Source organism: Natrix helvetica, assembly GCF_964273705.1.
Source record: "Natrix helvetica genome assembly, chromosome: 4".
Taxonomy (NCBI): Eukaryota; Metazoa; Chordata; class Lepidosauria; order Squamata; family Natricidae; genus Natrix; species Natrix helvetica.
In genome coordinates this window covers 136,748,267-136,773,859 of record NC_138550.1, presented here as the reverse complement: position 1 = coordinate 136,773,859, position 25,593 = coordinate 136,748,267, and the positions used below count along the sequence as shown (strand labels likewise).

The 25,593-nt window shown below is 39.1% G+C and overlaps 1 long non-coding RNA gene across 2 annotated transcripts in view; it reads right to left on the bottom strand.

Moving 5' to 3' along the window:
• Nucleotides 1-748: 748 nt before the first annotated feature.
• The window catches only part of LOC309391287, a 95,782-nt gene continuing 70,937 nt past the window's right edge, over nucleotides 749-25,593 (bottom strand). The window contains exons 3-6 of one of the 2 annotated variants that reach the window (XR_014175253.1): nucleotides 21,284-21,368; nucleotides 20,852-20,962; nucleotides 16,786-17,025; nucleotides 749-1,497 (exon numbers count right to left, since the gene is read on the bottom strand). This is a non-coding gene — a long non-coding RNA (uncharacterized lncRNA). The remainder of the gene's footprint in view (nucleotides 1,498-16,785; nucleotides 17,026-20,851; nucleotides 20,963-21,283; nucleotides 21,369-25,593) is intronic. The other variant, XR_014175254.1, reaches the window with a different exon arrangement.

Genomic DNA, 25,593 nt, shown 5'->3' with positions numbered 1-25,593 from the left:
CAGGTATACTATCAGCAGGCCCAACTGCCTCCCTGGGCCCCATCTCACGACAAGGGACTCACACCCGGATGTCTGCGGAACAGTGAGGAATATATAGAGAGAAATAGAGAGAGAGAGAGAGAGAGAGATACAGTAGGTAGGTATGGAGAGAGTGAGTAGGTAGGTAGGTAGGTAGATAGAGGGATAGAGAGAGAGAGAGAGAGAAATACAGTAGGTAGGTAGGGAGAGAGTAGGTAGGTAGGTAGATGTTTCCAGTTGTATTTATCCATGTGCTGGAGAAAGAAATCATTGACAAACCTTAGGACTTTGTTTCTGCTGGCACAGCACTTGATCAATGTAATTCTCATCAGTTAAAGGGCTTTCCAAAAGGGGGGAAAAAGTTTTTGCACTCTGCAAACCTCCGAAAAACAGCCCGTTTTCCGGGAAAACGGGCCCGTTTTCTTTCAAATAAAATGCATGTATAGCCTTGAGAGGACTTGCAGAGTGCTCCTGGGAGGTGGGGGAGCCAAAAAAGAGCAAAAAAAAAAAAATTTCACGAAAAACGGGCCTGTTTTTTGCCAAAAAAAATGCATGCATAGCCTTATGGAGGCTTATAGAGTGCTGCTGGGGGCTGGGGGGCCAAAAATGGCTTTTTGTTTGCTCATTTCTGCCCTTCCCAGCCCCCAGGAGCTCTCTGAAAGCCTTCATAAGGGTATGCACAGCCATTTTGGTGAAGGGGCGGGGCTTCGGGAGGCAACAAATGCTGTATTCAATGTATAAAACGTACCCAGATTTTCAGCCTCTTTTTTTGAGGAAAAAAGGTGCGTCTTATACTCTGAAAAATACAGTAATAATCTTATTGTCGGAATCCCAATAAATCAATAAATAGATTGTTTAATTAATGCAGCTGCACTCAATCTGTTAGGCAGCTTATTTTTCCATTCATAGATTCTTGTATTCCTAACCTGATGGGACAAGTGGTAGACAGAATCACTCAATATCCAGTACACATGCTCAGACATTCAGTATTATTGTTTTGATAAATAAGACCGTAGCACTTGCTATATTTGCCCCGTACAGGCTATAAAGTACAACAGAAATTGCCAAAATTTCCCAGGTCCAACACCCTGTTCTCCATGCTGACTACCATCACATTAAGTGTACAAAGCTATATGGAAGGCTTTCATCAAAATGACATGCCCTCACCACACATACACAAATGGGAAGATGCTTCGGCCCATAGCACTACACTGCTTTCATCATCTGCTGCTACTGGGGCCTCCGATGGTGGGTCATAGTATTACAAATCATATAATACTAATACTAATACTTGTGAGACCAAAAGCAATTGACCTTCCTGCTTTTTGTAACGAACAAAGTCTTGGTCTTGACAATTCAGGAACATTACACATCTTGGATATATTGCAGCAATAAGAAAATGAGGACTCCAGAAAATTGGCAGTCCATATTTGAGGAAGGTTGAGATGGTTTCGTAAGTGTCACTGAAGTCTTAGATTCCTGAAAAGAAAAGACAAAAGAAAAGCTATGAGGATTCTTCCTCATAATTTGAGTTTTAAGTCCATCAGAAACTGAAACAGATGATTTCTGAGTACTTTTGTATAAAATTATTCCAGCCTAATTTTTTTTAATACAGTAAGTTATGTCATGTATAACAGTTCTGAAAATGTTCTACTCCACAAGGAAAACAATTCTACAAAATACAGAAGCAACGACATTAACAAATGTCTCATAAAATAGATTGCATAAAGAACATTTATTTTCACTGAAAACATGTGCTAATTTTTTATAGTGAGACATCCATTAAACATTGATACAGTCAACCTCTGACTGAACCTTCAACACTGTCACATGTCATGGCTGCTGAAGATTTATTATGCAGTATGAAATTGGGCGTATACAGTAAACCTGATAGTAAATGACCTTTGCAGAGAGAGAAAAGTGACTTTTGTTGCTGAATGGAAATGAGTCTGAAAAATATATCAAACACATTCAACAATCAAGAAACAGGAGGTTAAAATTTGAACAAAGCATATTTGAAGCTATTGTTGATTAGAAAAATATTTGAATTTTCCTACAGAAGTGCAGAAGTTATATAGCACTGTTTTCAATCATAATGATCGCAAAATAATTTAATGATGAAATTATTAATAAATAATAATTTTGCAAAAAAAGTATTATTGCAAAAATACAATATGTGGTAAATCAATTAAACAGTTTAAAAGTGGCCCAAAAATGCCATACATCATAAATCTGTTTTCCATACATTTATAAATTCATCAAAACATCCTGTGTATCATAAAATACTGTGAATCTTTGCAAGGTGTAATATAGTATCTCTGTATCTGTCATCTGTAATGGCAGTTAATACAAATATAGCATTCCTGAAGAAGTGCATGCCAGATCTAGGTAGCTGCAGAAGAGTTTTATCTGACAACAATGTCTGAATAAGGCTAAAATTGTACCCCTTTTTGCACATTTAAATCACATGCTCATAACAGGTAAAATTAAAAATTGCATAAGTGCAATTGAATTCACCATTAAGCTTCTGGGATATTAACAAAGCTGAGTGAATTAACAAAGTAGGGCAGGCAGTCATTGTTTCTATATAGACTAGAACAAAATAATAAAATTTTGTTATTTCATTTCCAAATTCAGTTATTTTATACTAGAAAATAAATGAAGCAATTATTTTTAATATATAAACATATAGAAAAACCGATTGTAATCATCTATATGGGGGACTATTACTGTATGATTATGTCGGGTACTTCTGGTTATCATCATTTCTTAAAAAGAAGTAATTCACAGTTTTTTTAAAAGAGCCATTTTAATGATTTAATTTCTCAATTAAAATTAATTAGACAATTAAATAATGAGAGATATTCAAAGTGTGTGTTTCTCACTTGATCTACATCTCAAAGTAATGCAGAGATTGGAATATAATTGCACTTCATATTTCAGAAAGGAAATAAGTTAAGTGATTACTTTAGAAAAGTGTATTTTCTGAGAAACATTAAAAATGAGGAAATGATTTAGGGGATGAAGATTTAAATAAAGAATTGCAGGTTCAAAGATTAATACACAGAGTACATACAGTATATCTGAAGTAAATTGATCGGTGTATTCTTATTAACATTCAATTCTATTAAGTCTATTCATTATTAGGTAGCGTTTAATTTCAGGGAAGTCTGCATATAAAGTTTAGAACTGGGAATAAGCTTATTTAACCCACTGGGATTTTATTTGATTGAGAAATGTGCAAAATTGCCAGGCAAAACTCTCTTTATAAATGTCGAAAATACCAGAATGGTGCAAATAATTATTACAGCCTGATTATTTTAATTAAGGAAGATTATTTTAATTAGGGAAGATTATTTTTGGCCCAATTAGAGCAAAGGTGTATTTTCTGTATAGGTTGCTGGTAGTTCAATAGACATCAATATATCCTAAAATGTGATGAGTTCTGCAGACTGATTGAAAGGTTAATGTCTTTTTCCTGTATTAGATCATTCTTTTTTTTTTCTTCTTGTATGACTTCAGTGTTGATTTAAATACTCAGCTGGAAGACCTTCTGTTGATTGTTCTGCAGGCTAAGCAGCCTTCAGTGGACAATCAAAAAGGGCCTACTGCAGAAGAATCCCACTGGCACAGATCCTTTGTGACTCTTAAATCTCATTTCATAGAACTTGAAAAGAAGTGCCCCGAAGCTTTAATGCAGCTCAGCCACAAAGTGGAAGTGACAAAAGACTGTAGCACAGAAAAATCAAAAGCAACATCCATGATATTTCAGAAATGATACTGTACTTTTACTTTAAATTTTCTTTCACCAATCTGGAAAAAAAGCCCTTGTCCCACCCCACTTCTCTCTCACAACACACACACACACACACACACAAACAAAAATATATAAATATAACAGTACCCTCATTTCTGCAGATCTTTGCAGAGGGTACAAAATTTGTATTTAGAATAGAATAGAATAACAGAGTTGGAAGGGACCTTGGAGGTCTTCTATTCCAACCCCTGCCTAGGCAGGAAATCCTATACCGTTTCAGACAAATGGTTATCCAACATCTTCTTAAAAACGTTCAGTGTTGGAGTATTCACAACTTCTGGAGGCAAGTAGTTCCACTGATTAATTGTTCCAATTGTCAGAAATTTCTCCTCAGTTCTAAGTTGCTTCTCTCCTTGATAAGTTTCCACCCATTGCTTCTTGTTCTACCCTCAGGTGCCTTGGACAATAGTTTGACTCCCTCTTCTTTGTGGCAACTCCTGAGATACTGGAACACTGCTATCATGTCACTCGAGTCCTTCTTTTCATTAAACTAGACATACCCAATTCCTGCAACCGTTCTTCATGTGTTTTAGCCTCCAGTCCCCTAATGGTACAGTAAGACAAAAGAAAAGATGCTATATAGCAGCGATGGCGAACCTTTTTTGGCTCGCATGCCATAAGTGGGGGGAGCGCAGGGGGGGGTCATGTGCTGGTGTGCCACACCCATAATGCAATACGCGACCCCCCAAGTGCACATGCGTGCACTACAGGCGCAACCCCCCATTTTTACATGCTTTTTTCACCCTCTCCAGGCTCCAGAGGCTTTATAGGAGCCTGGGGAGGGCAAAAACAGCCTCCCCCGCCCCCCCCAGATGCCCTTCACATGCGCGCTGGCCAGCTGACAGGGCAGTGCCTCGCGTGCCCTGACAAACGGCTCCGTGTGCCACCTGTGGCACGCGTGCCATAGGTTCGCCATCACTGCTATATAGCTTAGGAAACTAGAGAAAAGGAAATAAATCTGCCTGATAGTTACTCAAATTCTCACTTTAAAATGCTTTGGATAAAAGAAGAAAAAAAAACACAATAGCTAATACCCACCATGTACACATCTGAGAGAAAAAAAAGGTCAGTTGGACCATCTACTCCAACTTCAAAGTTAGTGTTTTAGAAAACAAAATCTTGCTTAAACATATAGTCACCCTGATGGAGGGCTGTCAGTACAATCTGGGAATAAGTGATTTTGAAGATGTTGGCTCTCGTCACTTTGGCCCTTTCCCAACAGTCTATAATTCCATTTTTTTCTCAAAGAACCTGCTTTGAAAAGGTCCCTCCCTCCCTGACTGGTATAGTGAAGAAGCTGCAGCTGGTTAAAGCGTTTCTTTTAGATATTCAAAGGTCCACATCTGATTTCCTGAGGCGGATGGCTCCCATCTGGAAACATCTGGCTTCCACAGAAAGAATAAGGATTGAATGGTACCGAAATTAACCTTGGTAGTGACTGAAGGCCTTAAAACATGGGATGGAATGTGGAACATAAACATTTTATAGGTGATATTTTATGGTCAAAACTTGGTTTTGTGCCAATGAAATAGAGCTTTGTCTGCCTGAATATTTAATAAGAATAAAAACAAGTATTGGAGTGACATAAGCTTCTTAAGAGTTTCATGCTGAAAGAGTGGAGAGTTTTAAGTCTGACTATAAACATGAATAATCTATGACACTGAAAATGTGACGCCAGAAAATATGACAGATACATTAAAAGAATTTGATACTGATATACCTACTTTTTAAAAACAAAAACAAGGCCAGGCAATTACTAAATGCAGAGCAAGCTGAACAGGCCCAAACAAATCTGATAATCTCTGCTCTGCTTAGCCACATGCCAGTGTAATGGCTACAGATACCTGATCTGCAGCTGTATTTTTTTAACTTAGATTTGTTCCAAAGAAAGTGGGAAACAATTCATTTTATATTTTTCTTTTCCTATTCTTTCTTTTTTGCCTTTTATTTTTTTCTGAGATTTTTGTTCTTTCCAATCTTCTCTCTCTCCCCCTCTCCCTCTCCCTCTCCCTCTCCTTCTCCCCCCCCCTCTCTCTCTCTGTGTGTAAACTTACTGGACTTGAAACAAATATAGTATTTATTATATACTATTGCTAGACCTGGTCACGGTTGCTAGAGTAAATGATGGCCTACGCAAGTATCAGTAGAATTAATTCCAATGACAATAATGATAGCTTGGAGAAGCACTCTTCATCCTTAGCATTTTGGTTGGTGGATAGTTGCAGAAAAATAACTGAATACATTCAAGGCTATATACACTGTTTTAAGTGTATATGTTTACACACACATATACAGACACACACACACACACACAGAGGGGGGAGGGGGGAGGGAGGGAGAGGGAGAGGAGGAGAGGAAGAGGGAGAGAGGGAGCAATATCTTGCATTAATTCCAATGTCTAATTCAGAAATAGTTCTGCATCAGCAAAATGAAAATTTCCTACACATTGCTTCTTTATTGTTGTTTGCCACAGCAAAACCTGTAACACATTAATGTGTAATTTAAAGTGGAGATGCTGAAATCTTGCATTCTGGGGCTAACCTCCGAAAATTTAATGGGATATTGTGTTGAAGTTGTTTAGCCATTTAGAAAGTTTGATTCTATTCCACAGGCAGAACAGCTACTTGTTTGTGGAAGAGATTTTTACTTTATCTACCAGGATTTTACATTTGTAAAAGCACACAATAGGTAATCCAAAAGTTATTATATCTATCTTCTAATCCAACTGTGGAAAGCCAGTCTCCTGTGTCAGAAAGTGGACAAATAAGAAATTAAGCCAGGTAACAAGATACTACCACTCACCAAAGAATTCATAATTTGGCTGAGAAAGTTTGTTATTAGCTTCAGCTACTAATTTCATCAACAGGTATGTTAGTGAAAATGAAAAATCTAAAGATAACCAAAAAAGAGTAATATTAACGTATTTTTTTAAAAAGTGGGGGGAGGGGCAGGTTTACTTCTGCATTTGCTCTGGATTATTAAAGTTGTGCTGTGTCTTGTATCTTACATCTTTACTCCCAATTCCCAGCTGCTCCTAAATGTTATGGGAAAATTTTATAGGGTGACAACTGGCAGGGGTGAAGCTGTGAATACTTCCTCGTGTAGTATTCTGGTACTCCAGAAGTTGATTTACCCATGTGAACTTAATTCCATTGTTCAGTAGTTGAGCCACTTTACTTCTTGTTCAGCTGTTGTGCGTCTTCAGTTGTTGAAAGGGAAATCTTTCCATGTATAGCTTGCAGAGTTTATATGCAGGCCTTTTTTTACTTGACTCATAGTTCCCAGGCTAACTTCTCCAAAGCTTCAGCTGCCTTAGTATAATACCAAAATGCTACAATTTTAGCAGAGAATATGAATTCATATACATAACATTTTCACAGTTGCATTCTTTTGATCTAAAATGCACATAATATCAATTAAAAGGTAGATGGGGGCATTAATGGAATATTCTTTGCACCCATCTATAGGTCAGCCAGAAGTAAGATTTGTTTGACTAACGAAGTTTTCAACATTTTGAGATAAACGGCAGGTAAAATGTTCATAACTTGGTTTCAAATTGGAAGTTGAAATAGTGATGGTGTTATGATTAAAGGGTGGATCAGGAGCTAAGATGCTGAGTTTGTCGATCAGAAAGGTCGGCAGTTCGGTGGTTTGAATCTCTAATGCTGCGTAACTGAGTGAGCTCCTGTTACTTGTCCAAATTTCTGCCAATCTAGGAGTTCAAAAGCATGTAAAAATGCAAGTAGAAAAATAGGAACCACCTTTGGTGCGAAGATAACAGCGTTCTGTGCACTTTCGTCATTTAATCATGCTGGCTACATGACCACTGAGACGTCTTTGGACAGTGCTGGCTCTTTGGCTTTGAAACGAATAGGAGCACTGCCCCCTAGAGTCTAGCACATATGTGTGTGGGGAACCTTTACTTTTACCTATGATTGAAAGTGCTCTGACAAAGTGTGTGTGTGTGTGTGTGTGTGTGCATACACACACATTTAAAATAGCATAATTCCTACTTTTCTGTAATAATTGAGAAATAGTTTATATGTGTTGCCTCTTTACACATGTGCATTATACTTGACATCATCCAGAATTTGGCTCATTATGTATCCTCCCCCCCTCCCATGTTGTTCTGGATAGAGGTAATCTAGCAAGGAGGAAACTAAAAGAACTGCCAGAAATAAAAAAAAAAATATTTGATTGCTATTGTCTGTGAGCCTCCATACAATAATTAAATTTAAAAAATGGTGCCTGCATAGTTCTCCTGATTTGATTTCTTTTATTAGGCAGATGTGCAGACAGATCTATTTATTGGTCAAGAAATGTCTCCCCCCCCCCTTTAATCCAAACATTGTCCATACTCATTAAGACTAGAAAAACCTATCATCATTGTTTTAGTCTGTGCAATTACTTAAGTTTTCCTTCACTTCTCATTTGTTTTTCTAGGTTGTTAAAACTTTCAGCATAACAATTTCGTTTAAGAAATTGAAATGGTGTCATTGTTCCTTGTGATCTTATCTAACATGATTTCTCTTATAATCCGATGCATAAACCTCATTTGAAATATTTCAAACAGTCACTATTTTCTTTAAAATAGGAATTATTTTATCAGCATGCTAAGAGAAATCCTTTTAACAATGTTTTATCCCCAATGAAGTACCTGACTAGTTCAATACGTGATGTGACTCAAATGACTCATTTTCTTTTCATTCCTTGTTGATACTTAGTAAGAAACATTCTTTTATGTAAGCTTCTGAATTTAAGTTGAATGATTCTAGGGATTAAACAATAAAACCAACAATGGAGAGAGATTTGCCCCAATTAAGATTTGGGGCAAAACATATCTTCTTTTGTTATCTTTAACCAAACTTTTTAAAAGTTTCAATTCTTTAATATATTTCCTATTATGGCTATCAGGTGGGACATGATTTGAGATATTATCTGGAAAACTAATGGTAGTTTGTTGATTATTTCCTTACAACAGCGTTTTGAAATGTACTCAAGGCTTGATGTCCTCATATAAAATTTGGTTCAAAATTGAAGAATTTATCACGCTGATGATATATCATGGAGCACTTCATCAAATACTTTATAGAAGTCAGGATTTGTTATATCGCTTCTGTAAAGTCACAGTGTATCTATAGCATTCCCACAATACATTAAATATTTTCATGATAAAAATAAAATAAATCAAATATTTGTTATTTACAAAATCATATTGACATCTTAAAATTATTTCATTGCTGTTTGGATCCTTGCAAATGGTTCTCTACAGATCCAGGCTACAGTCTATATTCTTCTGTGACATTGTCCTCTTTCTCTTTCCCACATGGAACCTCTTTGTTTTCACTAACATCTGAATGCGAAACCAAAATTATTATCTTTGCTGCCCCCCTTTTGCTGCCCCTCTCTACCAATATTTCTTGTCCACTGAATAATTTTCAATTATGTCTTCGTATCTATCTATTGAGGAATACCTATTGGTCTTGAGCTCTTTTTACATTAGCTTCTTTAGCCATGGAATTCTACTATTCCTTTGAATTCATGAAAATCTATTTTTGTCCAAGTCTAGCATTTCTGAAAGTGCTATTTCTGCTAGTTCCAAGTCTAGCATTTCTGAAAGTGCTATTTCTGCTAGTTCCAATCTCTTAAGTAAGACTGCCTTGTTGGTTAGCAGCAAGTCAAAAGAAAGTAATACTTCTGTGTCCTTTTCTACCCTTTGAAAGATATAGAAGAGAGTGAAAGGAATTTTCCAAAGAACCACACATATTGGGTTGGTTTCCCAAAAGATGTCTACTACCTATTGGAAGTTTTATGTCTAAGTATACTTAAAGTAAAGTAAAGCATGGGAGTAAAACTGAAATGTTAGTAATTTCATATACACCGGTAATCCAAGTCATTTTTTTAGCAAGCAATAGAAGTGGATTGTTCTATTTTTTTAGGCTTCCTTTGAAATTAGGATTAGGGTAGAGTTCTCAACAGTGTGCCACAGAGTCAGTTCTTAACAGTAAGCCACACCTTTCTGTTAGATCTGGGCAACGAGAGAACAGACTGCGGACACGAAGTGACTTAACAGCTCTTTATTAGTAGTAGTAGTGATCCAGCTTACTCTGTGGTCGGAGGGTTCCCCTTTTATAGGGATCGGGTACGCCCCTCGACCAATCAGAACGATACCTGTTTCCCGCTGTAGCAGCGGACCAGAGAGGAGACTTCCTACGATATATGCTAATATCTAACACCCCTCCCCTCTTAGACGGAACATTGCGGTTGGTTATGTAGTCCTTAAGGTATGTCGGAGTTTGCCTTACTCGAGTGGAGCGTCGCAGTTCGGGTTGGTCAGGAGTAGTTGCAGGATCAGTTGCTTTCTTTGCTTCGAGTTCTGGTGTTTTCAGACTTTCGTTGCTTGGGCATTCGGGGGTCTGCTCGCTTACGTTGCTTGGGGGTTGTTCTGTTTCGCGCTCGACCTCTTGCTCTGTCCTGGGCTCGCAGGTGTCGTAGTTCTCTGTGTTGGGCCTCTCGAGTGGCTGACTTTGCATTGGTAGGTAGCTCTCGTCCTCGGCTCGTAGGTCTGAGTGCGCCAGGCGACCCCGAAGTTGATCGATGTGCCTCTTCCAATTCCGCCCATCTTCCAGTTCTAACAGATACGATCGTGGACCCGTGATGCCAATGACCGTTGCCGGCATCCACAATGTTCCCCCTGCATAGTTGTGGGCGTATACCGAATCCCCTATGCTGAAACTCCGAATTTTGCTTGTGGAGTCTGGGGGTGCTGTGGCAGAGTAGTTGGGGTGAAGACGGTCCAGGTGAGACTGTAGACGGCGGCCCATGAGCATTTCAGCGGGGCTCCTTCCCGTCGTTGCACTGGGGGTAATGTGCTGAATGAGGAGGTAATGGTCTATGCGTGTTTGCCAATCACCTGGACCCATCCTAGCGAGGGCCTCTTTTGCGGATCGCACCATTCTCTCTGCTTGTCCGTTTGATGCCGGATGGAATGGCGCGACGAGGGCATGCCGAATTCCCTGACCTGCTAAAAACGTTTCGAAATGCATGGCCGTGAATTGGGGCCCGTTATCGGAGACCAGGAGGTCGGGCAGGCCATGAGTGGCGAAAAGTCGCCGTAGAACCTTAATGACTGCTTCTGCCGTGGTTGAAGTCATTAGGACTACTTCTAGCCATTTGGAATATGCATCCACAACTATAAGGAAAGTCTGACCTTGAACTGGCCCTGCGAAGTCGATGTGTATTCTCGACCAGGGTGCTTTCGGCTTTTCCCATTCCGTGGCGGGCGCTTCCGGGGGTGCTGGTCTCGATTCTTGGCATGGATCGCAAGTGGCCACCCACTCCTCTATCTCTTTGTCCATGTTTGGCCACCAAACGTAACTTCTCGCTAAAGCCTTCATCCTAACGATCCCCAGATGCCCAACATGTAATGCATCTAACACATTTTTACGTAAAGCATAAGGAATAACAACTCGATCCCCCCACAATAAGCAACCTTGTAACACTGATAGTTCGTCCCGTTTTGACCAAAACACTTTGAATTCTGGGCCCACGTTTCCCTTCGGCCACCCCCTCCAAACCCAAGTTTGAACTTGCTTTATTAAACTGTCTTTAGAGGAGAACCTTGCAACGTCGCAGGAAGAAACCGGTCCAGAGTCCAAACAGTCAATGAGCAACACCGGTACTTCGGGAGTGGGGTCTGGCAAAAGGTCCGGTAGTGGGCAACGGCTGAGTGCGTCTGCGTGTCCTAGAGTGGAGCCCGGTCGATGAATTAACTTGTAGGAGTACGCAGCCAGGAAAACAGTCCATCTGGTCATGTGTGGAGAGAGGGAGACCGGGGTGGGGCGGTTTCCCGCCAAAAGTCCCAACAGCGGTTTGTGATCAGTAATTAGTTCAAAATCGCGGCCGTAGAGGTATTCATGGAAACGTTTTACTCCAGCTACCGCAGCTAACGCTTCCCTGTCCATCTGGCTGTAGTTCCTCTCGGCCGATGAAAGAGTTCTAGAGTAGAAAGCGATGGGTGCTTCTTTTCCGTCTGGCATCCTGTGGCTAAGGACTGCGCCGACTCCAAAGGGTGATGCATCGCAGGTCAATACTAGCGGTAGTGTCTGGCTGTATTGGACTAACAGCGAGTCAGTGGTGAGCAGGCGCTTTACCCCGGCAAAAGCTGCTGCTTCGGATCGTCCCCATCTCCATGGTGCGTTTCGCTGGAGTAGTCGATGTAGCGGCTCAGCAACGGTCGCCTTCTGTCTCAGAAAAACGCTGTAGAAGTTAAGTAGTCCGAGGAAGGCCTGCAGCTCGGTCTGGTTACGTGGTGTGGGGGCGTCCTGGATCGCCTTAATTTTCTTTGAAGTGGGGTGTATTCCCTGACCATCGATTCTATATCCCAGGAATTCTACGCTAGGCACGTTAATTTGGCATTTTTCTTTTTTAAGGCGGAGACCCTTCTCTCTGATTCTGGCCAAAACAGTTCTGACTCTTTTATTTAATTGCTCCTCGTTTGCAGCGGACACCAAGATGTCGTCGAAATAGGGGACGACTCCCGGTATCCCTTGCAAAAGCCGTTCCATGATGCTCTGGAACAAACCTGGAGCAATGCTCACACCGAATTGCAGCCGGTTGCATTTGAATGCCCCTCTATGCGTCACTATAGTTTGGGCCTCTGCTGTGGCGCTGTCCACGGGCAATTGCTGGTAAGCTTGTGCCATGTCTAACTTTGCAAATATCTTTCCTGGCCCCAACGAGTGCAATAAGTGCTGAACTACTGGCACAGGATATGCGCTTTGTTGTAGCGCGACATTAATTGTGCATTTATAGTCCGCGCAGATGCGGACTGACCCGTCTGGCTTAACTGGGGTCACAATGGGCGTTTCCCAGCGCGCGTGATCCACCAGCTCAAGGATTCCTTGTTCCACTAGCTTATCTATTTCCTTATCTATTTTTGGGCGGAGTGCAAAAGGCACTCGTCTCGGTTTAAGTCGGATTGGCGCCACTTTGGGGTCTAAGTTGAATGAGATTGGTTTACCCACATACTTACCAAGACCGGGGCTGAACACATCCTCGAACTCCTTAAAGATCTGCTCAGCACTGCTGTTCTCCACGCTGTTGATCCCGGTGACTTCCAGCCCCAAGGCTTCAAACCAATCTAGTCCTAGAAGGTTCTGTAATGGTGCGGTGGCGACGGTCACGGGCAGCTGGGCTACGATGTCCTTGAAACGGATCTGGAATGTGCCCTGGCCCACGATGGGGACTTGGTTCCCCTGGTAGTCTCGCAGCAGGATGTCTGGAACACGTAGTTGGCTCTTTTTGAGGCTAGGGATAGCCTGTTTCATGGATGCCCATGAAATGATCGTCAGGGACGATCCTGTGTCAACTTCTAGCTCGCAAGGTGAGCCCTCCAAGAGGACTGTGACTTTCAGCTTTTTTGGCCGCTTGGTGCGGACCTGACTTATCGTGGTGAGATACGTTCGCAACTCCTCTCTCTGGGTCAACTCTATCTCAGCATCTGTATCCTGAAAATACTCTCGTTGAGCGTCTTGATAGAACGCTCTTTCAGCTCTTTGTGTGTAATCTCTCTGGGGATACGCCCGCTCAGCTCTTTGGGAATTTTCTCTCTGGGTAAACACTTGTGGATTTCTCTCTGGGCGCCCTTTTTGATTTCGCCAAGCCCCTGGGTTGGGCTTCTGTTGGCGGTACATGGGTGGCTGCCTTGAGGCAGGGACTTCGCTCCGGCACACTCGTGCGATGTGCCCAAGTTTGTTGCAGTGCGAACAAACAACGTTCCTGAACCTACAGGTAGACCGGGGGTGATTCCCTCCGCAGCTTGCGCAGGGCGGCAAACGGAATCCGGGTCTCCCCCCAGGTCTCACGTGACTGCTCCTCATCAGGTGACTTTCCTTGAGCTCGGGATCCTCGAAATCTGGAATGGTGTCCTCGTAGTGGACTCTGGTGTGTCTTGGCGCTGGCTGGCCTGTGTTGAATCCGCGTTGAATTGTCTCCGCTGATCTGTCTGCTGCTTCTGAAGCTCTTGCCTCGTCGAGTACAATCTGTAGGCTTAAATTGGTTTTGGCTAACAGCCGTTTTTGTAGGGAAATGTCTCTCAGCCCGCTAACGAGTCGATCCATAATCTGCTCATCCAGGTCTCTGAATCCACAATGTGTGGCTGCTTTTCGTAGAGCTGCAACGTACTGGTTGATAGATTCTCCCACCTTCTGGTTCCTCGTGTTGAATGCTTGGCGGCAAACATGGCGGGAAGGTTTTGGCGCGTAATGAGTCTGTAGAGCCTGTTGCAACGCCATCCATGATACTGCCTGTATTGGAGTAGGCGCGGTGAGGTCTCTGGCCGTGTTGAAGACTTCTTTTCCGCAGTAGCCGAGGAAGATGTTTTTCTTCCGGGCGTCGGTGATCCCCGTGTATTCGTTCGCTTCGAGAAAACACTCGAAACGAATCATGAAGGCTTCCCATTCGTCGTTCGCTGGGTCAAATGGAGCGGGGGGAGTGTGCATCGCCATCTTCTCTCGTTTGAATTTGCCGCGCTGTGGTGACCTGAGATGGCTGCCGGAATTTCTGCCGAATTCCTAGGCTGGATCAAATCCGGAGATTCTGGAGGTAGCGTTCTTCGTCCTATCTGTCTCTCGATCCAACCTTCGTCACCAATGTTAGATCTGGGCAACGAGAGAACAGACTGCGGACACGAAGTGACTTAACAGCTCTTTATTAGTAGTAGTAGTGATCCAGCTTACTCTGTGGTCGGAGGGTTCCCCTTTTATAGGGATCGGGTACGCCCCTCGACCAATCAGAACGATACCTGTTTCCCGCTGTAGCAGCGGACCAGAGAGGAGACTTCCTACGATATATGCTAATATCTAACACTTTCACTATGGCATTATTTAATAAATCATTAAAATGTGGAAGGGAAAGAAACTCTTAACTCAATCGCAGATTGAAATTCCTGAAGACTTAACCACCTTACAATTCTCATAAATTGATAGTTTATTATACTGAATATTGTATTTATTATTGTGAGTGCTAAACTGCTTTTACTCCTTTCATTTTTGTACTATGTAAGTATTTGATTCTTAATTTCTTTCAACTTCTAGCCATCCATTATATAATATACTACACCATATTATGGTGTAAATATAAATATTTATATAAATAAATATTACACCATAATAACACATGCTGGGCTACCACTAGTGGAGGGTGCCACTAAATAATGATATTACTAGGTAACACCAGACTCAATTTCTTTATTTTAGCAAATAATAAAAATGGCATGAAGAGGAAATGTAGAATAAGAAAAAAAGATAATAGAAAAGAGATTTACACTAAATGAAATTACTATATTTTTTGGATTATAAAACACAACTAACTATAAGACGCACCTAAATTTAGAAGAGGAAAACAAAAAAAGGGGGGGTTGGCCTCCATGCGCCACATTTTCAGTCCTTTTTGGAGCCTTTTTTCACCCCTTTGCCAGCCTTTTTTCTACCCATTTTTGAGGGTTTTTTCAGTCTGTTTTTGAGGGTTTTTTGCCCATTTTTATGCCCATTCTTTTTGCTTTTTGGGGGCCATTTTCGAGGATTTTTCAAGCTGCTTTTGAGGCTTTTTGGACTGTTTTCTAGGCTTTTTTCAGGCCGTTTTTGAGCCCTTTTTGGCCCATTTTCTAGGCTTTTGGGGGCCATTTTTTGAGTCTTTTGGGGGGCATTTTTGAAGCTTTTGGGATGTGTTTTTGATGCTTTTTTGGGGCCATTTTTTCCCCAAATCAACTCTGACAACTCTTTAGGAGGCCAGATCCTGAAGATGAAACTCAAGTACCTTGGCCAACTAATGGTGAGCTACTGAGAAAGAAGGACTCACTGGAGAAGAGTCTAATGCTGGGAAAGATTGAGGGCAAAAGAAAAAGAGACGGCAGAGAATGAGGTGGCTGGATGGAGTCACCAAAGCAGTAGACGTGAATTAAATGGACTCTGGGGGATAGTCGAGAACAGGAAGGCCTGGAGGAACATTGTCCATGGGGTTGAGATGGGTTGGACACAACTTCGCAACTAACAGCAATAATGTTGCACATTAAAGATAACTGAATTATCTGATTTAAAATCTATTATCAATATCAAATCAATATTCAATAACTAGTTAAATAAAGTTATTAATTTAATTAATTAAATTAAGAGTGTATAATTGAATCATGCCAGAATGAACTATTAATGAAAATTTCTATTAAATTCATTATAAAATGGTATAGGTCCGTATGTAGAATTATAATCCCCAAGTGATTTCTAAATTGAATTCAATTCTTTGTCAATTTTTTTTTCAATTATAATGTTATTTTTGACATAAATGCACATTTCTACAACTCTCTGCCACTTCTTTAAAAATTGATTCATTTTTGATTTCCAATGAAAGGCATAAATGTTTAGGCAACCATTATTTATTTATTATATACTGAATGTATACTGTACTGAATTATGCAAAGCCTACTTCAATATACTTTGTAAGAATATGGGCATTAATTAAATTTAACAAAAAGACAACTAGCAAAAAGAGAACTATATTTTTTTCAGAAAAATCTATAAGGTAGATTCTAGATAATATATTCTAGAATTGTTGGGCTTTGCATTATTTCTAATAAATATGAAAAAAAATATCCAATTGATTGTTGAATTTTGAGCAGTATTTAGAAAATGAGACTTAATTTGTAAGCCATGAATTTATAAGGTTTTTTTTTCCTCATGGCTCTTTAATTAAACATGTTTCAAAATAATAGATTTCTGACAAATTACTTCTTAGAATATAAATCAAGGGTATTTTTTTTCAAGTGCAGAATTATACTGAACACTTTAAACTGCATAGGGTAAATGAGTTGGATAGAAAAAAAAGGAAAGATATTTGGTTATGCAAGTTAGCAAAACACCAGAAGGTGCATTACATGAAGCCTGATTATTACTTACCTAGCTAAATATGTCTAAGGCCGTTATAGCAGAGCCTTCTTAGTGGGCATGCATGCTGTCGCCAGCTGCTCTTATGGTTTCTGGGACGACGACGCACGTGAAGATCAGCTGGCCGGTGTGTGTATGCGCACCAGCCAGCTGTTCTTCAGTTCTGGGGCTCCGGCGTGCACTCATGTTCTGGTTGGGCACTCGGTGCCGAAAAGGTTTTCCATCACTGGTCTTAAGGTAATAGCAAAAAGTCTGAAAGAGAAATTGGAGGATCGTTTGGACTTTACTGGTTGCAACATCTTAGAAGTTATTTTTCCCACTCAGAGAATTCATCTCATCTAACCACCTCTCTCAAAATTTGTGTGTGTGTTTGTGTGTATGCACATGTGTATATGCGTACAGGCATTTATGCATTTTGAAATCATTTTATTATATGCTATTCCTATCTCAAAAGAAGCAGACATCAGTCCAGTCTTTTAATACTGGGCAAAATTGCTTTGTGGTCCTTAAAGTGAATGATTTTTTATTCTGGTTTGGTTCTTAGTAATATTATAATATACTTTTAATGGGTTTCACCAACTTAGTAATCTTGTTATAGTGAACTATTTTCCAATTTTAGATGTACTTGTTTGGGGAAATGCCCAGTGCTCACTTCTGGGGCACCGGATTGGAGAACAATGTCATTCATCATCTTTTAGCTCCCTTTGATAACTTTGTAAGATTGCTGAAAATACTCAGGAGAACAGAAACATTGGGTTTTAATTGTCATATTTCTTAAATTATGTGATGATATGACACCTTAATGGAACTGAGCAATAGAACTAGAAGCACCAAAGAGCAAGGAAGGGATGCAGGAGGGAGGAGGGCAGACACGCATAGAGATAGGTCTACTTCCTACCACTAAAGTTAAAAAATTATTAAGTTATTCTGTCTGTGATAAATTTTGCAGCATACTCAAGCTTCTCTTACAATGTTCATAAAGATGACCACAAGAAATACTGTAATCAGATCCCCAGAGCATGATATGCCTTTAATGTATTATAGCTAAGGTTGTGTAGTGCACCAATTTGGAGTATCCCAGATTTTTTACTAGATCATTTATCACAGAAATGGACATCTCTGCAGTAAGTCTAGAATTGAAATTTGGAGAAAGTAAGACCCCCAACTGCAAGGAAATATCAACCTTGGAATGTGTTAAAACAATGTTTACGAATACAACATTAAAGTGTCCAATCCAGAACTTTTCTACTTTATACTCATGATATTTCCTTTTCTTGATAAGCCAATAAAAAGTTTTAGTTTGTGATACAAAGATCTATTTGCTATTTCCTCACCCACAAATGTGTCATAGCACTTGCCCCTTGCCACTTCAAAAATTGGTAAATACCATTTTGAGCCAATGGCTCTGCTAACTATTTTATTTGTTTGTTTATTCAGTTTATAGCCACCCATTTCAAACCAACAACTTTGGGTGGCTAACAAAAATTAAAAATGATTAAAAAGAACTGCACACAAAAGGAAATTCAATACAAATAGTAGCCAAGCTATGTTATAATCCATGGTATCAGCATAACCAGGAAATGAAGTTACAGTCAATTTCTCTGTTTAAAAAAATCCAAATTGGAATTCAATTTCTGTTTCTCTGCTCGATCCTGAGGAGAGAGTCAAAAATCACACTGATGGGATTGACTGAGTTGAGAAAACTGAGGGCAGTCAAGCGTAGGAGGCAAGGCTAAAGACTCTAAAATAACTCAATCACGGGGGGACAAACTGAAGTTGAACCCATGCTTGGATTTTCCAAGAAGCCCACAGTAGAATGCCTGGTGCCTGTCAACCGACATTCCTTGGGTAATGGCACCCAGAACATGCCAATCCTACCAAACAAAATTGGACAAATAGAAAATGGGAGAAGATTGTCCTTCAGGTATTCTGGTCCCAAGTCATGAAGGCCTTTAAAGGTGACAGCTGGTACCTTGAATTTTACCCAGGATCACACTGGCAACCAGGGTTGCTGTGCTTTCTCTCTTTTCTTGACAAATTTCAGAATGACAAAGTGCAAGTTTAAGCATTTAGTATTTGGATATTTATTTACACAAGCGAAATATAATGTAAGCAACAGTATTCTTTTAACATCAAAACCAGTAGTTTTGAAGTTTAGCATCACAACCTGTAGTTCTCCAGAGAGAAAAAATATTCTTAATTCCGAAAACTTGAAAGCTTCTGCCAATCTGAGAAGGTGATTTTATCAAGTAAAGTTGGGTACCATACTTGAAAGAAATAAACATTCAATTGCTTAAAGGTTATCATTCTTTGATGAAATTTCAGATAGTCATTCTGAATTATGAACACTTTACAAACCTTACACAGGATAAAATATCCCATGAACTGGAATATTTTATATAAAACTAAACCATCTCTTTTCCCTATAATCCGAACCTTCAAATAGATACATGTAGTCTTATATTTTAACTCTAGAAAGAGTGCAGAGAAGAGCAACAAAGATGATTAGGGGATGGGAGGCTAAAACATATGAAGAATGGTTGCAGGAACTGGGTGTGTCTCATTTAATGAAAAGAAGGACTAGGGGAGACATGATAGCAGTATTCCAATATCTCAGGTGATGCCACAAAGAAGAGGGAGTCAAGCTATTCTCCAAAGAACCTGAGGGTAGAAGAAGAAGCAATGGCTGGGAACTAACGAAAGACAGAAGCAACTTAGAACTAAGGACAAATTTCTTAAAAGTTATAACAATTAACCAGTGGAACAACTTGCCTCCAGAAGTTATGAATGGTGCAACACTGGAAGTTTTTAACGTGTTGGATAGCCATTTGTCTGAAGTGGTATAAGGTTTCCTGCCTAATCAGGGGCTTGGACTAGAAGACCTTTAAGGTCCCTTCCAAATGACCACAATTGAGCCCAATTTTTTTGTTGCTAAGCAAGGCAATTTTTAAATGAGTCATTTGCATTTTATGACCAATTTGCAGTGATTGTTAAGCAAATCACTATAGTTTTAAATGACTCATGCAGTCAATAAGTGAACCTGGCTTCCTCCCTTGATCTGGCTTGTCAGAGGTTCTCTAGAAAGGTTGCAAATAACAATCCATTAGACTCCGGGATGCTGCAACCATCGTAGATACTAATGGTTGTAAGTCAAGGACTTCTTGTACTCATCCAATGTGATGTGATATGGCATATAGCATCATTGGTAAAAATATATGACTACTTTGATATGAGAAGTAATTTCATGTTAACTTTATTACACATACTTTTTAAGTTGATCATATTTAAGAAATTTAAATAATTAAAGTTCAGCAAATTTGCCCCACATTTTAATAATACTTTCAGATACTGATCAGAGAATTGACATCTTATTCAACATCAGGGTAGAAAATAGACATCTTTATAAGTTGGGGTGTGTAAATTATAGAGAAATCTAAGATTCATTTAGATTAAACAATGCAACACGTTTCAAGCTGCCAGATTTATCCATTATTTGGATGAAATATTAAATATTCTCTTTCCTAGTTCAAGGTCTTATTAAATGGAAACAGTATTCTGGTTTGCAGTGTTATTTTGACCACATGATGAATCAGGACTATTAATGAAACCGTTACTACCATTAGACCAAGATTATATGTCAACTGAAAATGCACAGTCTGCAATCCTACATACAGCTGGCTGCTTAAATTCTCAAAGACAACATGACTGAAAGAGCGTAACTACATGCTGAATAAAAGTCTTCTCTTAAAGTAACCAATACAGATTTATTTGCATTTTTAAAATAACTTTGTTCTTAAAATGTAACACAAGCAAACAAGCAAAAATCAAAATGAATATGGCATTAGAAATGCCCTGCTAACTTCAAAAGCAGGAATACTGAGCACAGAAAACTTTTTCTTTCATTACCATCTGTCAATAGCAGAACTAATTGAAAACTTCTAAATTTAAAACAGAGCAGCATGAAGTCTCTATCTTACTCTACCTATACATCAATAGGTCATTCTCAGTTAATTAAGTGGAGGCGTAATCAGCTTAATTTATGTACTCCAAAGCAGTTAATGATATCTTAGTACAGTACCTGACGTTTGGCCTGCCCATATAAAATGCAGAGTATTCTAAATCTATTCTGTTGCTCCCTGACTTCAATTTCTCCTTTTCTTCTTGCATATTTCTTGTCCATTTGTTCATGCTGGGAAAAAAACCAAAATTCCTGAAGTAAACAGCAAAGGGAACCTTAATTAAAATAGCAAGCTAACAATAATGACATTTTTATAAGGCATAAAACTCTAAATAAAACAGTAACTTCTTGTAGCAAAAGCTATAAATTAGCAGTACCAAAGACATTTAGCAATCCTTATAAGGCTAAGTCTAACAGAGGAACAACACTAAGAAGCTTAAAAGTTTTCAAGAATTACATCCTGAATACTGACTGCTAAAAAGAAAGAGTAAATAAGTGTTGGGTTTAATAGTTTTATAAGGGTCTGAATCCCAGAAGTTCAAAATGTGGTACCTAGACAAGTAGATCATCATTTTTCTATTGCAGCAAAAACGCTTCCTTCTTGCCATCTCTGCAGCTTGTCTTCATTTTACTGAAGCTGCAAGTTTACACACAAAGACAAACCACAATGTCAACCAATTGGACCTCACTTAAGGAACCGAGGCGATCGATTCGTAAAGCAAAGAATGAACAGGACCCCATTTCTGAAGTACGTTGCTCAAACTGCTCTTTCATTAAAAGATGCTCTCTCTTATTGATTTTGGCTTAAGTAATGAGAAAGCTTATCCAAAAATCTTTAGCATTTGGGCTCAAGTTAAGGAAATCAATAGAGTCATTTCCCATTTGAACTGCATATGTGAATTTTATGTACGAGAGACAAGACAAAGCCCAAATCAGATAAATCAATAACATTGCCAATAGAACATGAAACTGACAAATGGCATTTTTAAGCAATTAAAGTGAGCTGTAAACACAGAGAGGTTAATCAATTACAATCTTTGGCTATTAACAGTTTTTAATTTGTATAAATATTATATAGTAAACTGATTCCTGGTAAATGAGGTGGTGTGTTTGGCTTTCACCCAATAATGGAACATTTACTGCAAAAGGATGTAAAGAATAGATAAAGACTTGTATTTAAATAACGTACATTTTCCACAATTGTAATGGTATGTGGGAATGACCTTGGAAGACAGGGCAATGAGATGCAGACAAGGAAACATTGAGATAAAAGGCAGCTTGACCCATAGCAGGAATGTGGGTGGGGGAAGAGGGCAGAAGATACCCTTCCTAGTTTCTTAGGTTGTAAAAGGAGACAAAAGAGAGAAATACATTCAGAATTAGACGAATGTCAGCCTCATGAGGTAATACAATAATACAATAGCAGAATTGGAAGGGACCTTGGAGGTCTTCTAGTCCAACCCCCTGCTCAGGCAGGAAACCCTATATCATTTTGGACAAACGGCTATCCAACATCTTCTTAAAGACTTCCAGTGTTGGGACATTCACAACTTATGGAGGCAAGCTGTTCCACTGAATTGTTCTGTCAGGAAATTTCCCCTCAGTTCTAAGTTGCTTCTCTATTTGATTAGTTTCCACCCATTGCTTCTTGTTCTACCCTCACGTGCCTTGGAGAATAGTTTGACTCCCTCTTCTTTGTGGCAACCCCTGAGATATTGGAACACTGCTATCATGTCTCCCCTGGTCCTTCTTTCTCTTAAGCTAAACATACCCAGTTCTTCATATGTTTTAGTCTCCAGTCCCCTAATCATCTTTGTTGCTCTTCTCTGCACTCTTTCTAGAGTCTCCACATCTTTCCTACATCGTGGCGACCAAAACTGAATGCAGTATTCCAAGTGTGGCCTTACCAAGGCATTATAAAGTAGTATTAACACTTCACGTGATCTTGATTCTATCCTTCTGTTTATGTAGACTATACAGGAAGCATGCTGAGTTTGAGGTAATTCTGTTTTATTGTAAGGTTACATTAACAGAATCTTGCAAGACTAAAAGTTCTTCTCTTCCAAGTTCATTTCCACATACCATTACAATAATGAAAGAAATACATAAAATATGTATATTAAAGTGCAACCTGAGTATGATCAATGAAATACAAAATTCAGGATTCAAGGACTTATTACATTATTAGACAATCTTTTTTCAAGTACCATTCCTACAGGTTTTGGTATCAGACATACTATCTTTATTCTGAACATAAATATTAATAATATTGATTTGTAAAATGCTTCTTTTCCATATAATACTAATAGAACTATGAGGCATACTACACTCTCATTTTATCTAGTTTGCTGAACTGGTTCTGAAATTTGTAATCCAATACATGTAGAAGTCTTAATGTTTTTGTAACTGAGTAACAAAATCTAGATAAATTATTGTTCAATGAAATAAAATGTTGATCTTAGCAATACCTGACAATACTTCTTGGAATTGGGTGGAAAATGTTAAGAGTGAAAGCCAATCTATGACTTCTTTTTTCATAGTAGGTGGGAACTATTATATAGTCAGTGAGGCTAAAAGTAAACGTGCTGCCCTTTTAAAAAATTGTTTGCAAATTTTAGCTAAGGTGTGTAGGAATCACATCATAATACTAATGGGGATCTTAATAACCCTAGCATCAACTGGGAGACAAACTCTACACCTCATTGAAGATCGAACAGGTGTCTGACAAACCAAGCAGAAAAAAATTGTCTCTCAAAAGGTACAGGAGGAACAAGAGAGTTTACTGTACTAGACTTAGTTCACACTAAAAGAGATGAAATTATAGAAGGGGCTGAAGTTACAGGAATTTTGGGGAGCATGACCATGCAATTTTGGAATTCAACATAATGCAAGCACAAGCAATAGAACATAGTCAAACTAGTGTCTTGGATTTTCAGAGAGCTGATTTCAACCAACTTGGAGAGAGCCTGGGAGGTTTCCGGGTTGGAAATCCTCAAGGGGAAAACAATGCAAGTAGCTTGGGAAACTCTGAAAATGAGATAATAAATGCCCAGTCTAACACAATACCACTGAAAAAAGAGAAATAGGACAATATAAAAGGAGGGAAGAGGAGCACACGACTAAGGTAGAATACCAGCATACTGCCCGAATATGCAAAGATGAAGTCAGGAAAGCTAAGGCTCAAAATGAATTTAGGCTTATAACAAATGTCAAAAATAATAATCAAAAAAGTTTCTTTCGACATATAAAAAATAAGAAAAAAGTCATGAAAACAACCATTCTACTAAGAGAGAAAATGGCAAAGAGGTAAAGGGCAACAGGGAGAAAGTGGAACTGCTTAATTCATTCTTTGCATTATCTTTATACAAAAGAAAAAAATAGTGCAATATAACAAGAATAATACGAGAAAATGCATATTAGGAATACAATTAAAAATCCACAAGAAAATGGTAAAGCAAGACCTATCCACTCTAGATGAGATCACCAGAACCAGATGGATTATAATCCAGGGTTTGAAGGAGCTGGCAGATACGGTCTTGAAACCCCTGAAACATATCTTTCAAAAATCCTTGAGCACTAGGGAATCTACCAGAGGACTGGAAAAGAGCTGCTGTGATTCCAATCCTCAAAAAGGAAAAAGAATGGACCCACCAATTATACTGATATCAATACCTGTGGAGAGCTCTTCCTGGAAGACAAGATGGGGTTGTCAAAAACAGATTATGCAAGATATGCATTATTTGACAAAGTGTCTAAATTACTGGACAAGCAAAATGCTATGAACAAAGTATACTTGGATTTCAGTATGGCATTTGACAAAGTAAACCAAAGAAACTTATCAAGCAGAGGTACAAATTAGAATTTACGAGAAATTTCTTGACAGTGAGAACAATCAATCAGTGGAGTGGCTTTCCTGAAGTTTGAGTGTTCTACTACTAAAGGGTTTTAAAAAGTGATTAGACAGCCATTTGCCTGAAATGGAATAGAGTCTCCTGCTTGATCAGGAGATTGGATTAGAAGACCTTCAAGGTCCCCTCCAACTCTGCTATTCTGTTATTCCTCTTCTCGATCATGTTAGGAAGAGCTCCACATTTTTGAGAGAAGATGTGTAAATAAGAATTTAAACTAGTTCACTTTTTCCTGCTACCGCTTCCTGCTCTGTCCCCCATCATGAATTAAAGAACACCTGGACTCCTTTTAGTTTTTGGACATATTCCTCAAAAACTCTTCTTATATTTTACATTCTTCTCTAGCCTCATTGCACTCTGAAAGTTAGCCTTTGTGACTCCATTCTTACAGCTTTGAGCCTACAGTTCTCATTATAAACCTCTCCTTCTATCTCCTAAAGTGCTCCCTCTCTCTTTCTCTCTTTCCCTCCCTCCCTCCCTTCCTCTCCTCCCTCCTCCAACTATCTGTTAGCTCATTATTCATTTATGCAGGTTCTTCATATTTTTCCCAATTTTCCTTATTATGAGATCATTTATGGGTTTCCTTTCAATATTTCATTTTTTTCAAAATTTCCCATTCTAGTTAAGACTTATCTTTTAAGACTTGAAGCCCACCTTTCACCTAATTTCATTAAATTCAACCTTCCTCATCAGCAGGATATGTACCTGACTATCAGTTTTATCTCTCTGGTATTTTAAATTCCAACATGACATAGGCTGTTTCCCACAAGATGTCTGACACCTTCAGTCCATTGACCAATCCCTCTGTGTTGGTGAGGACCAAGGAGCCGATTTCCTTGTTTCTTCTTCCATCTCTGAAAAAATGAAATTGTCAGCAGCAGAGGTAAGAAATCTGTTCTACCTTTCCTTCCTAGCCCAGTTAATTTTCCAGCTGATATCAGGGTAATTGAAGTC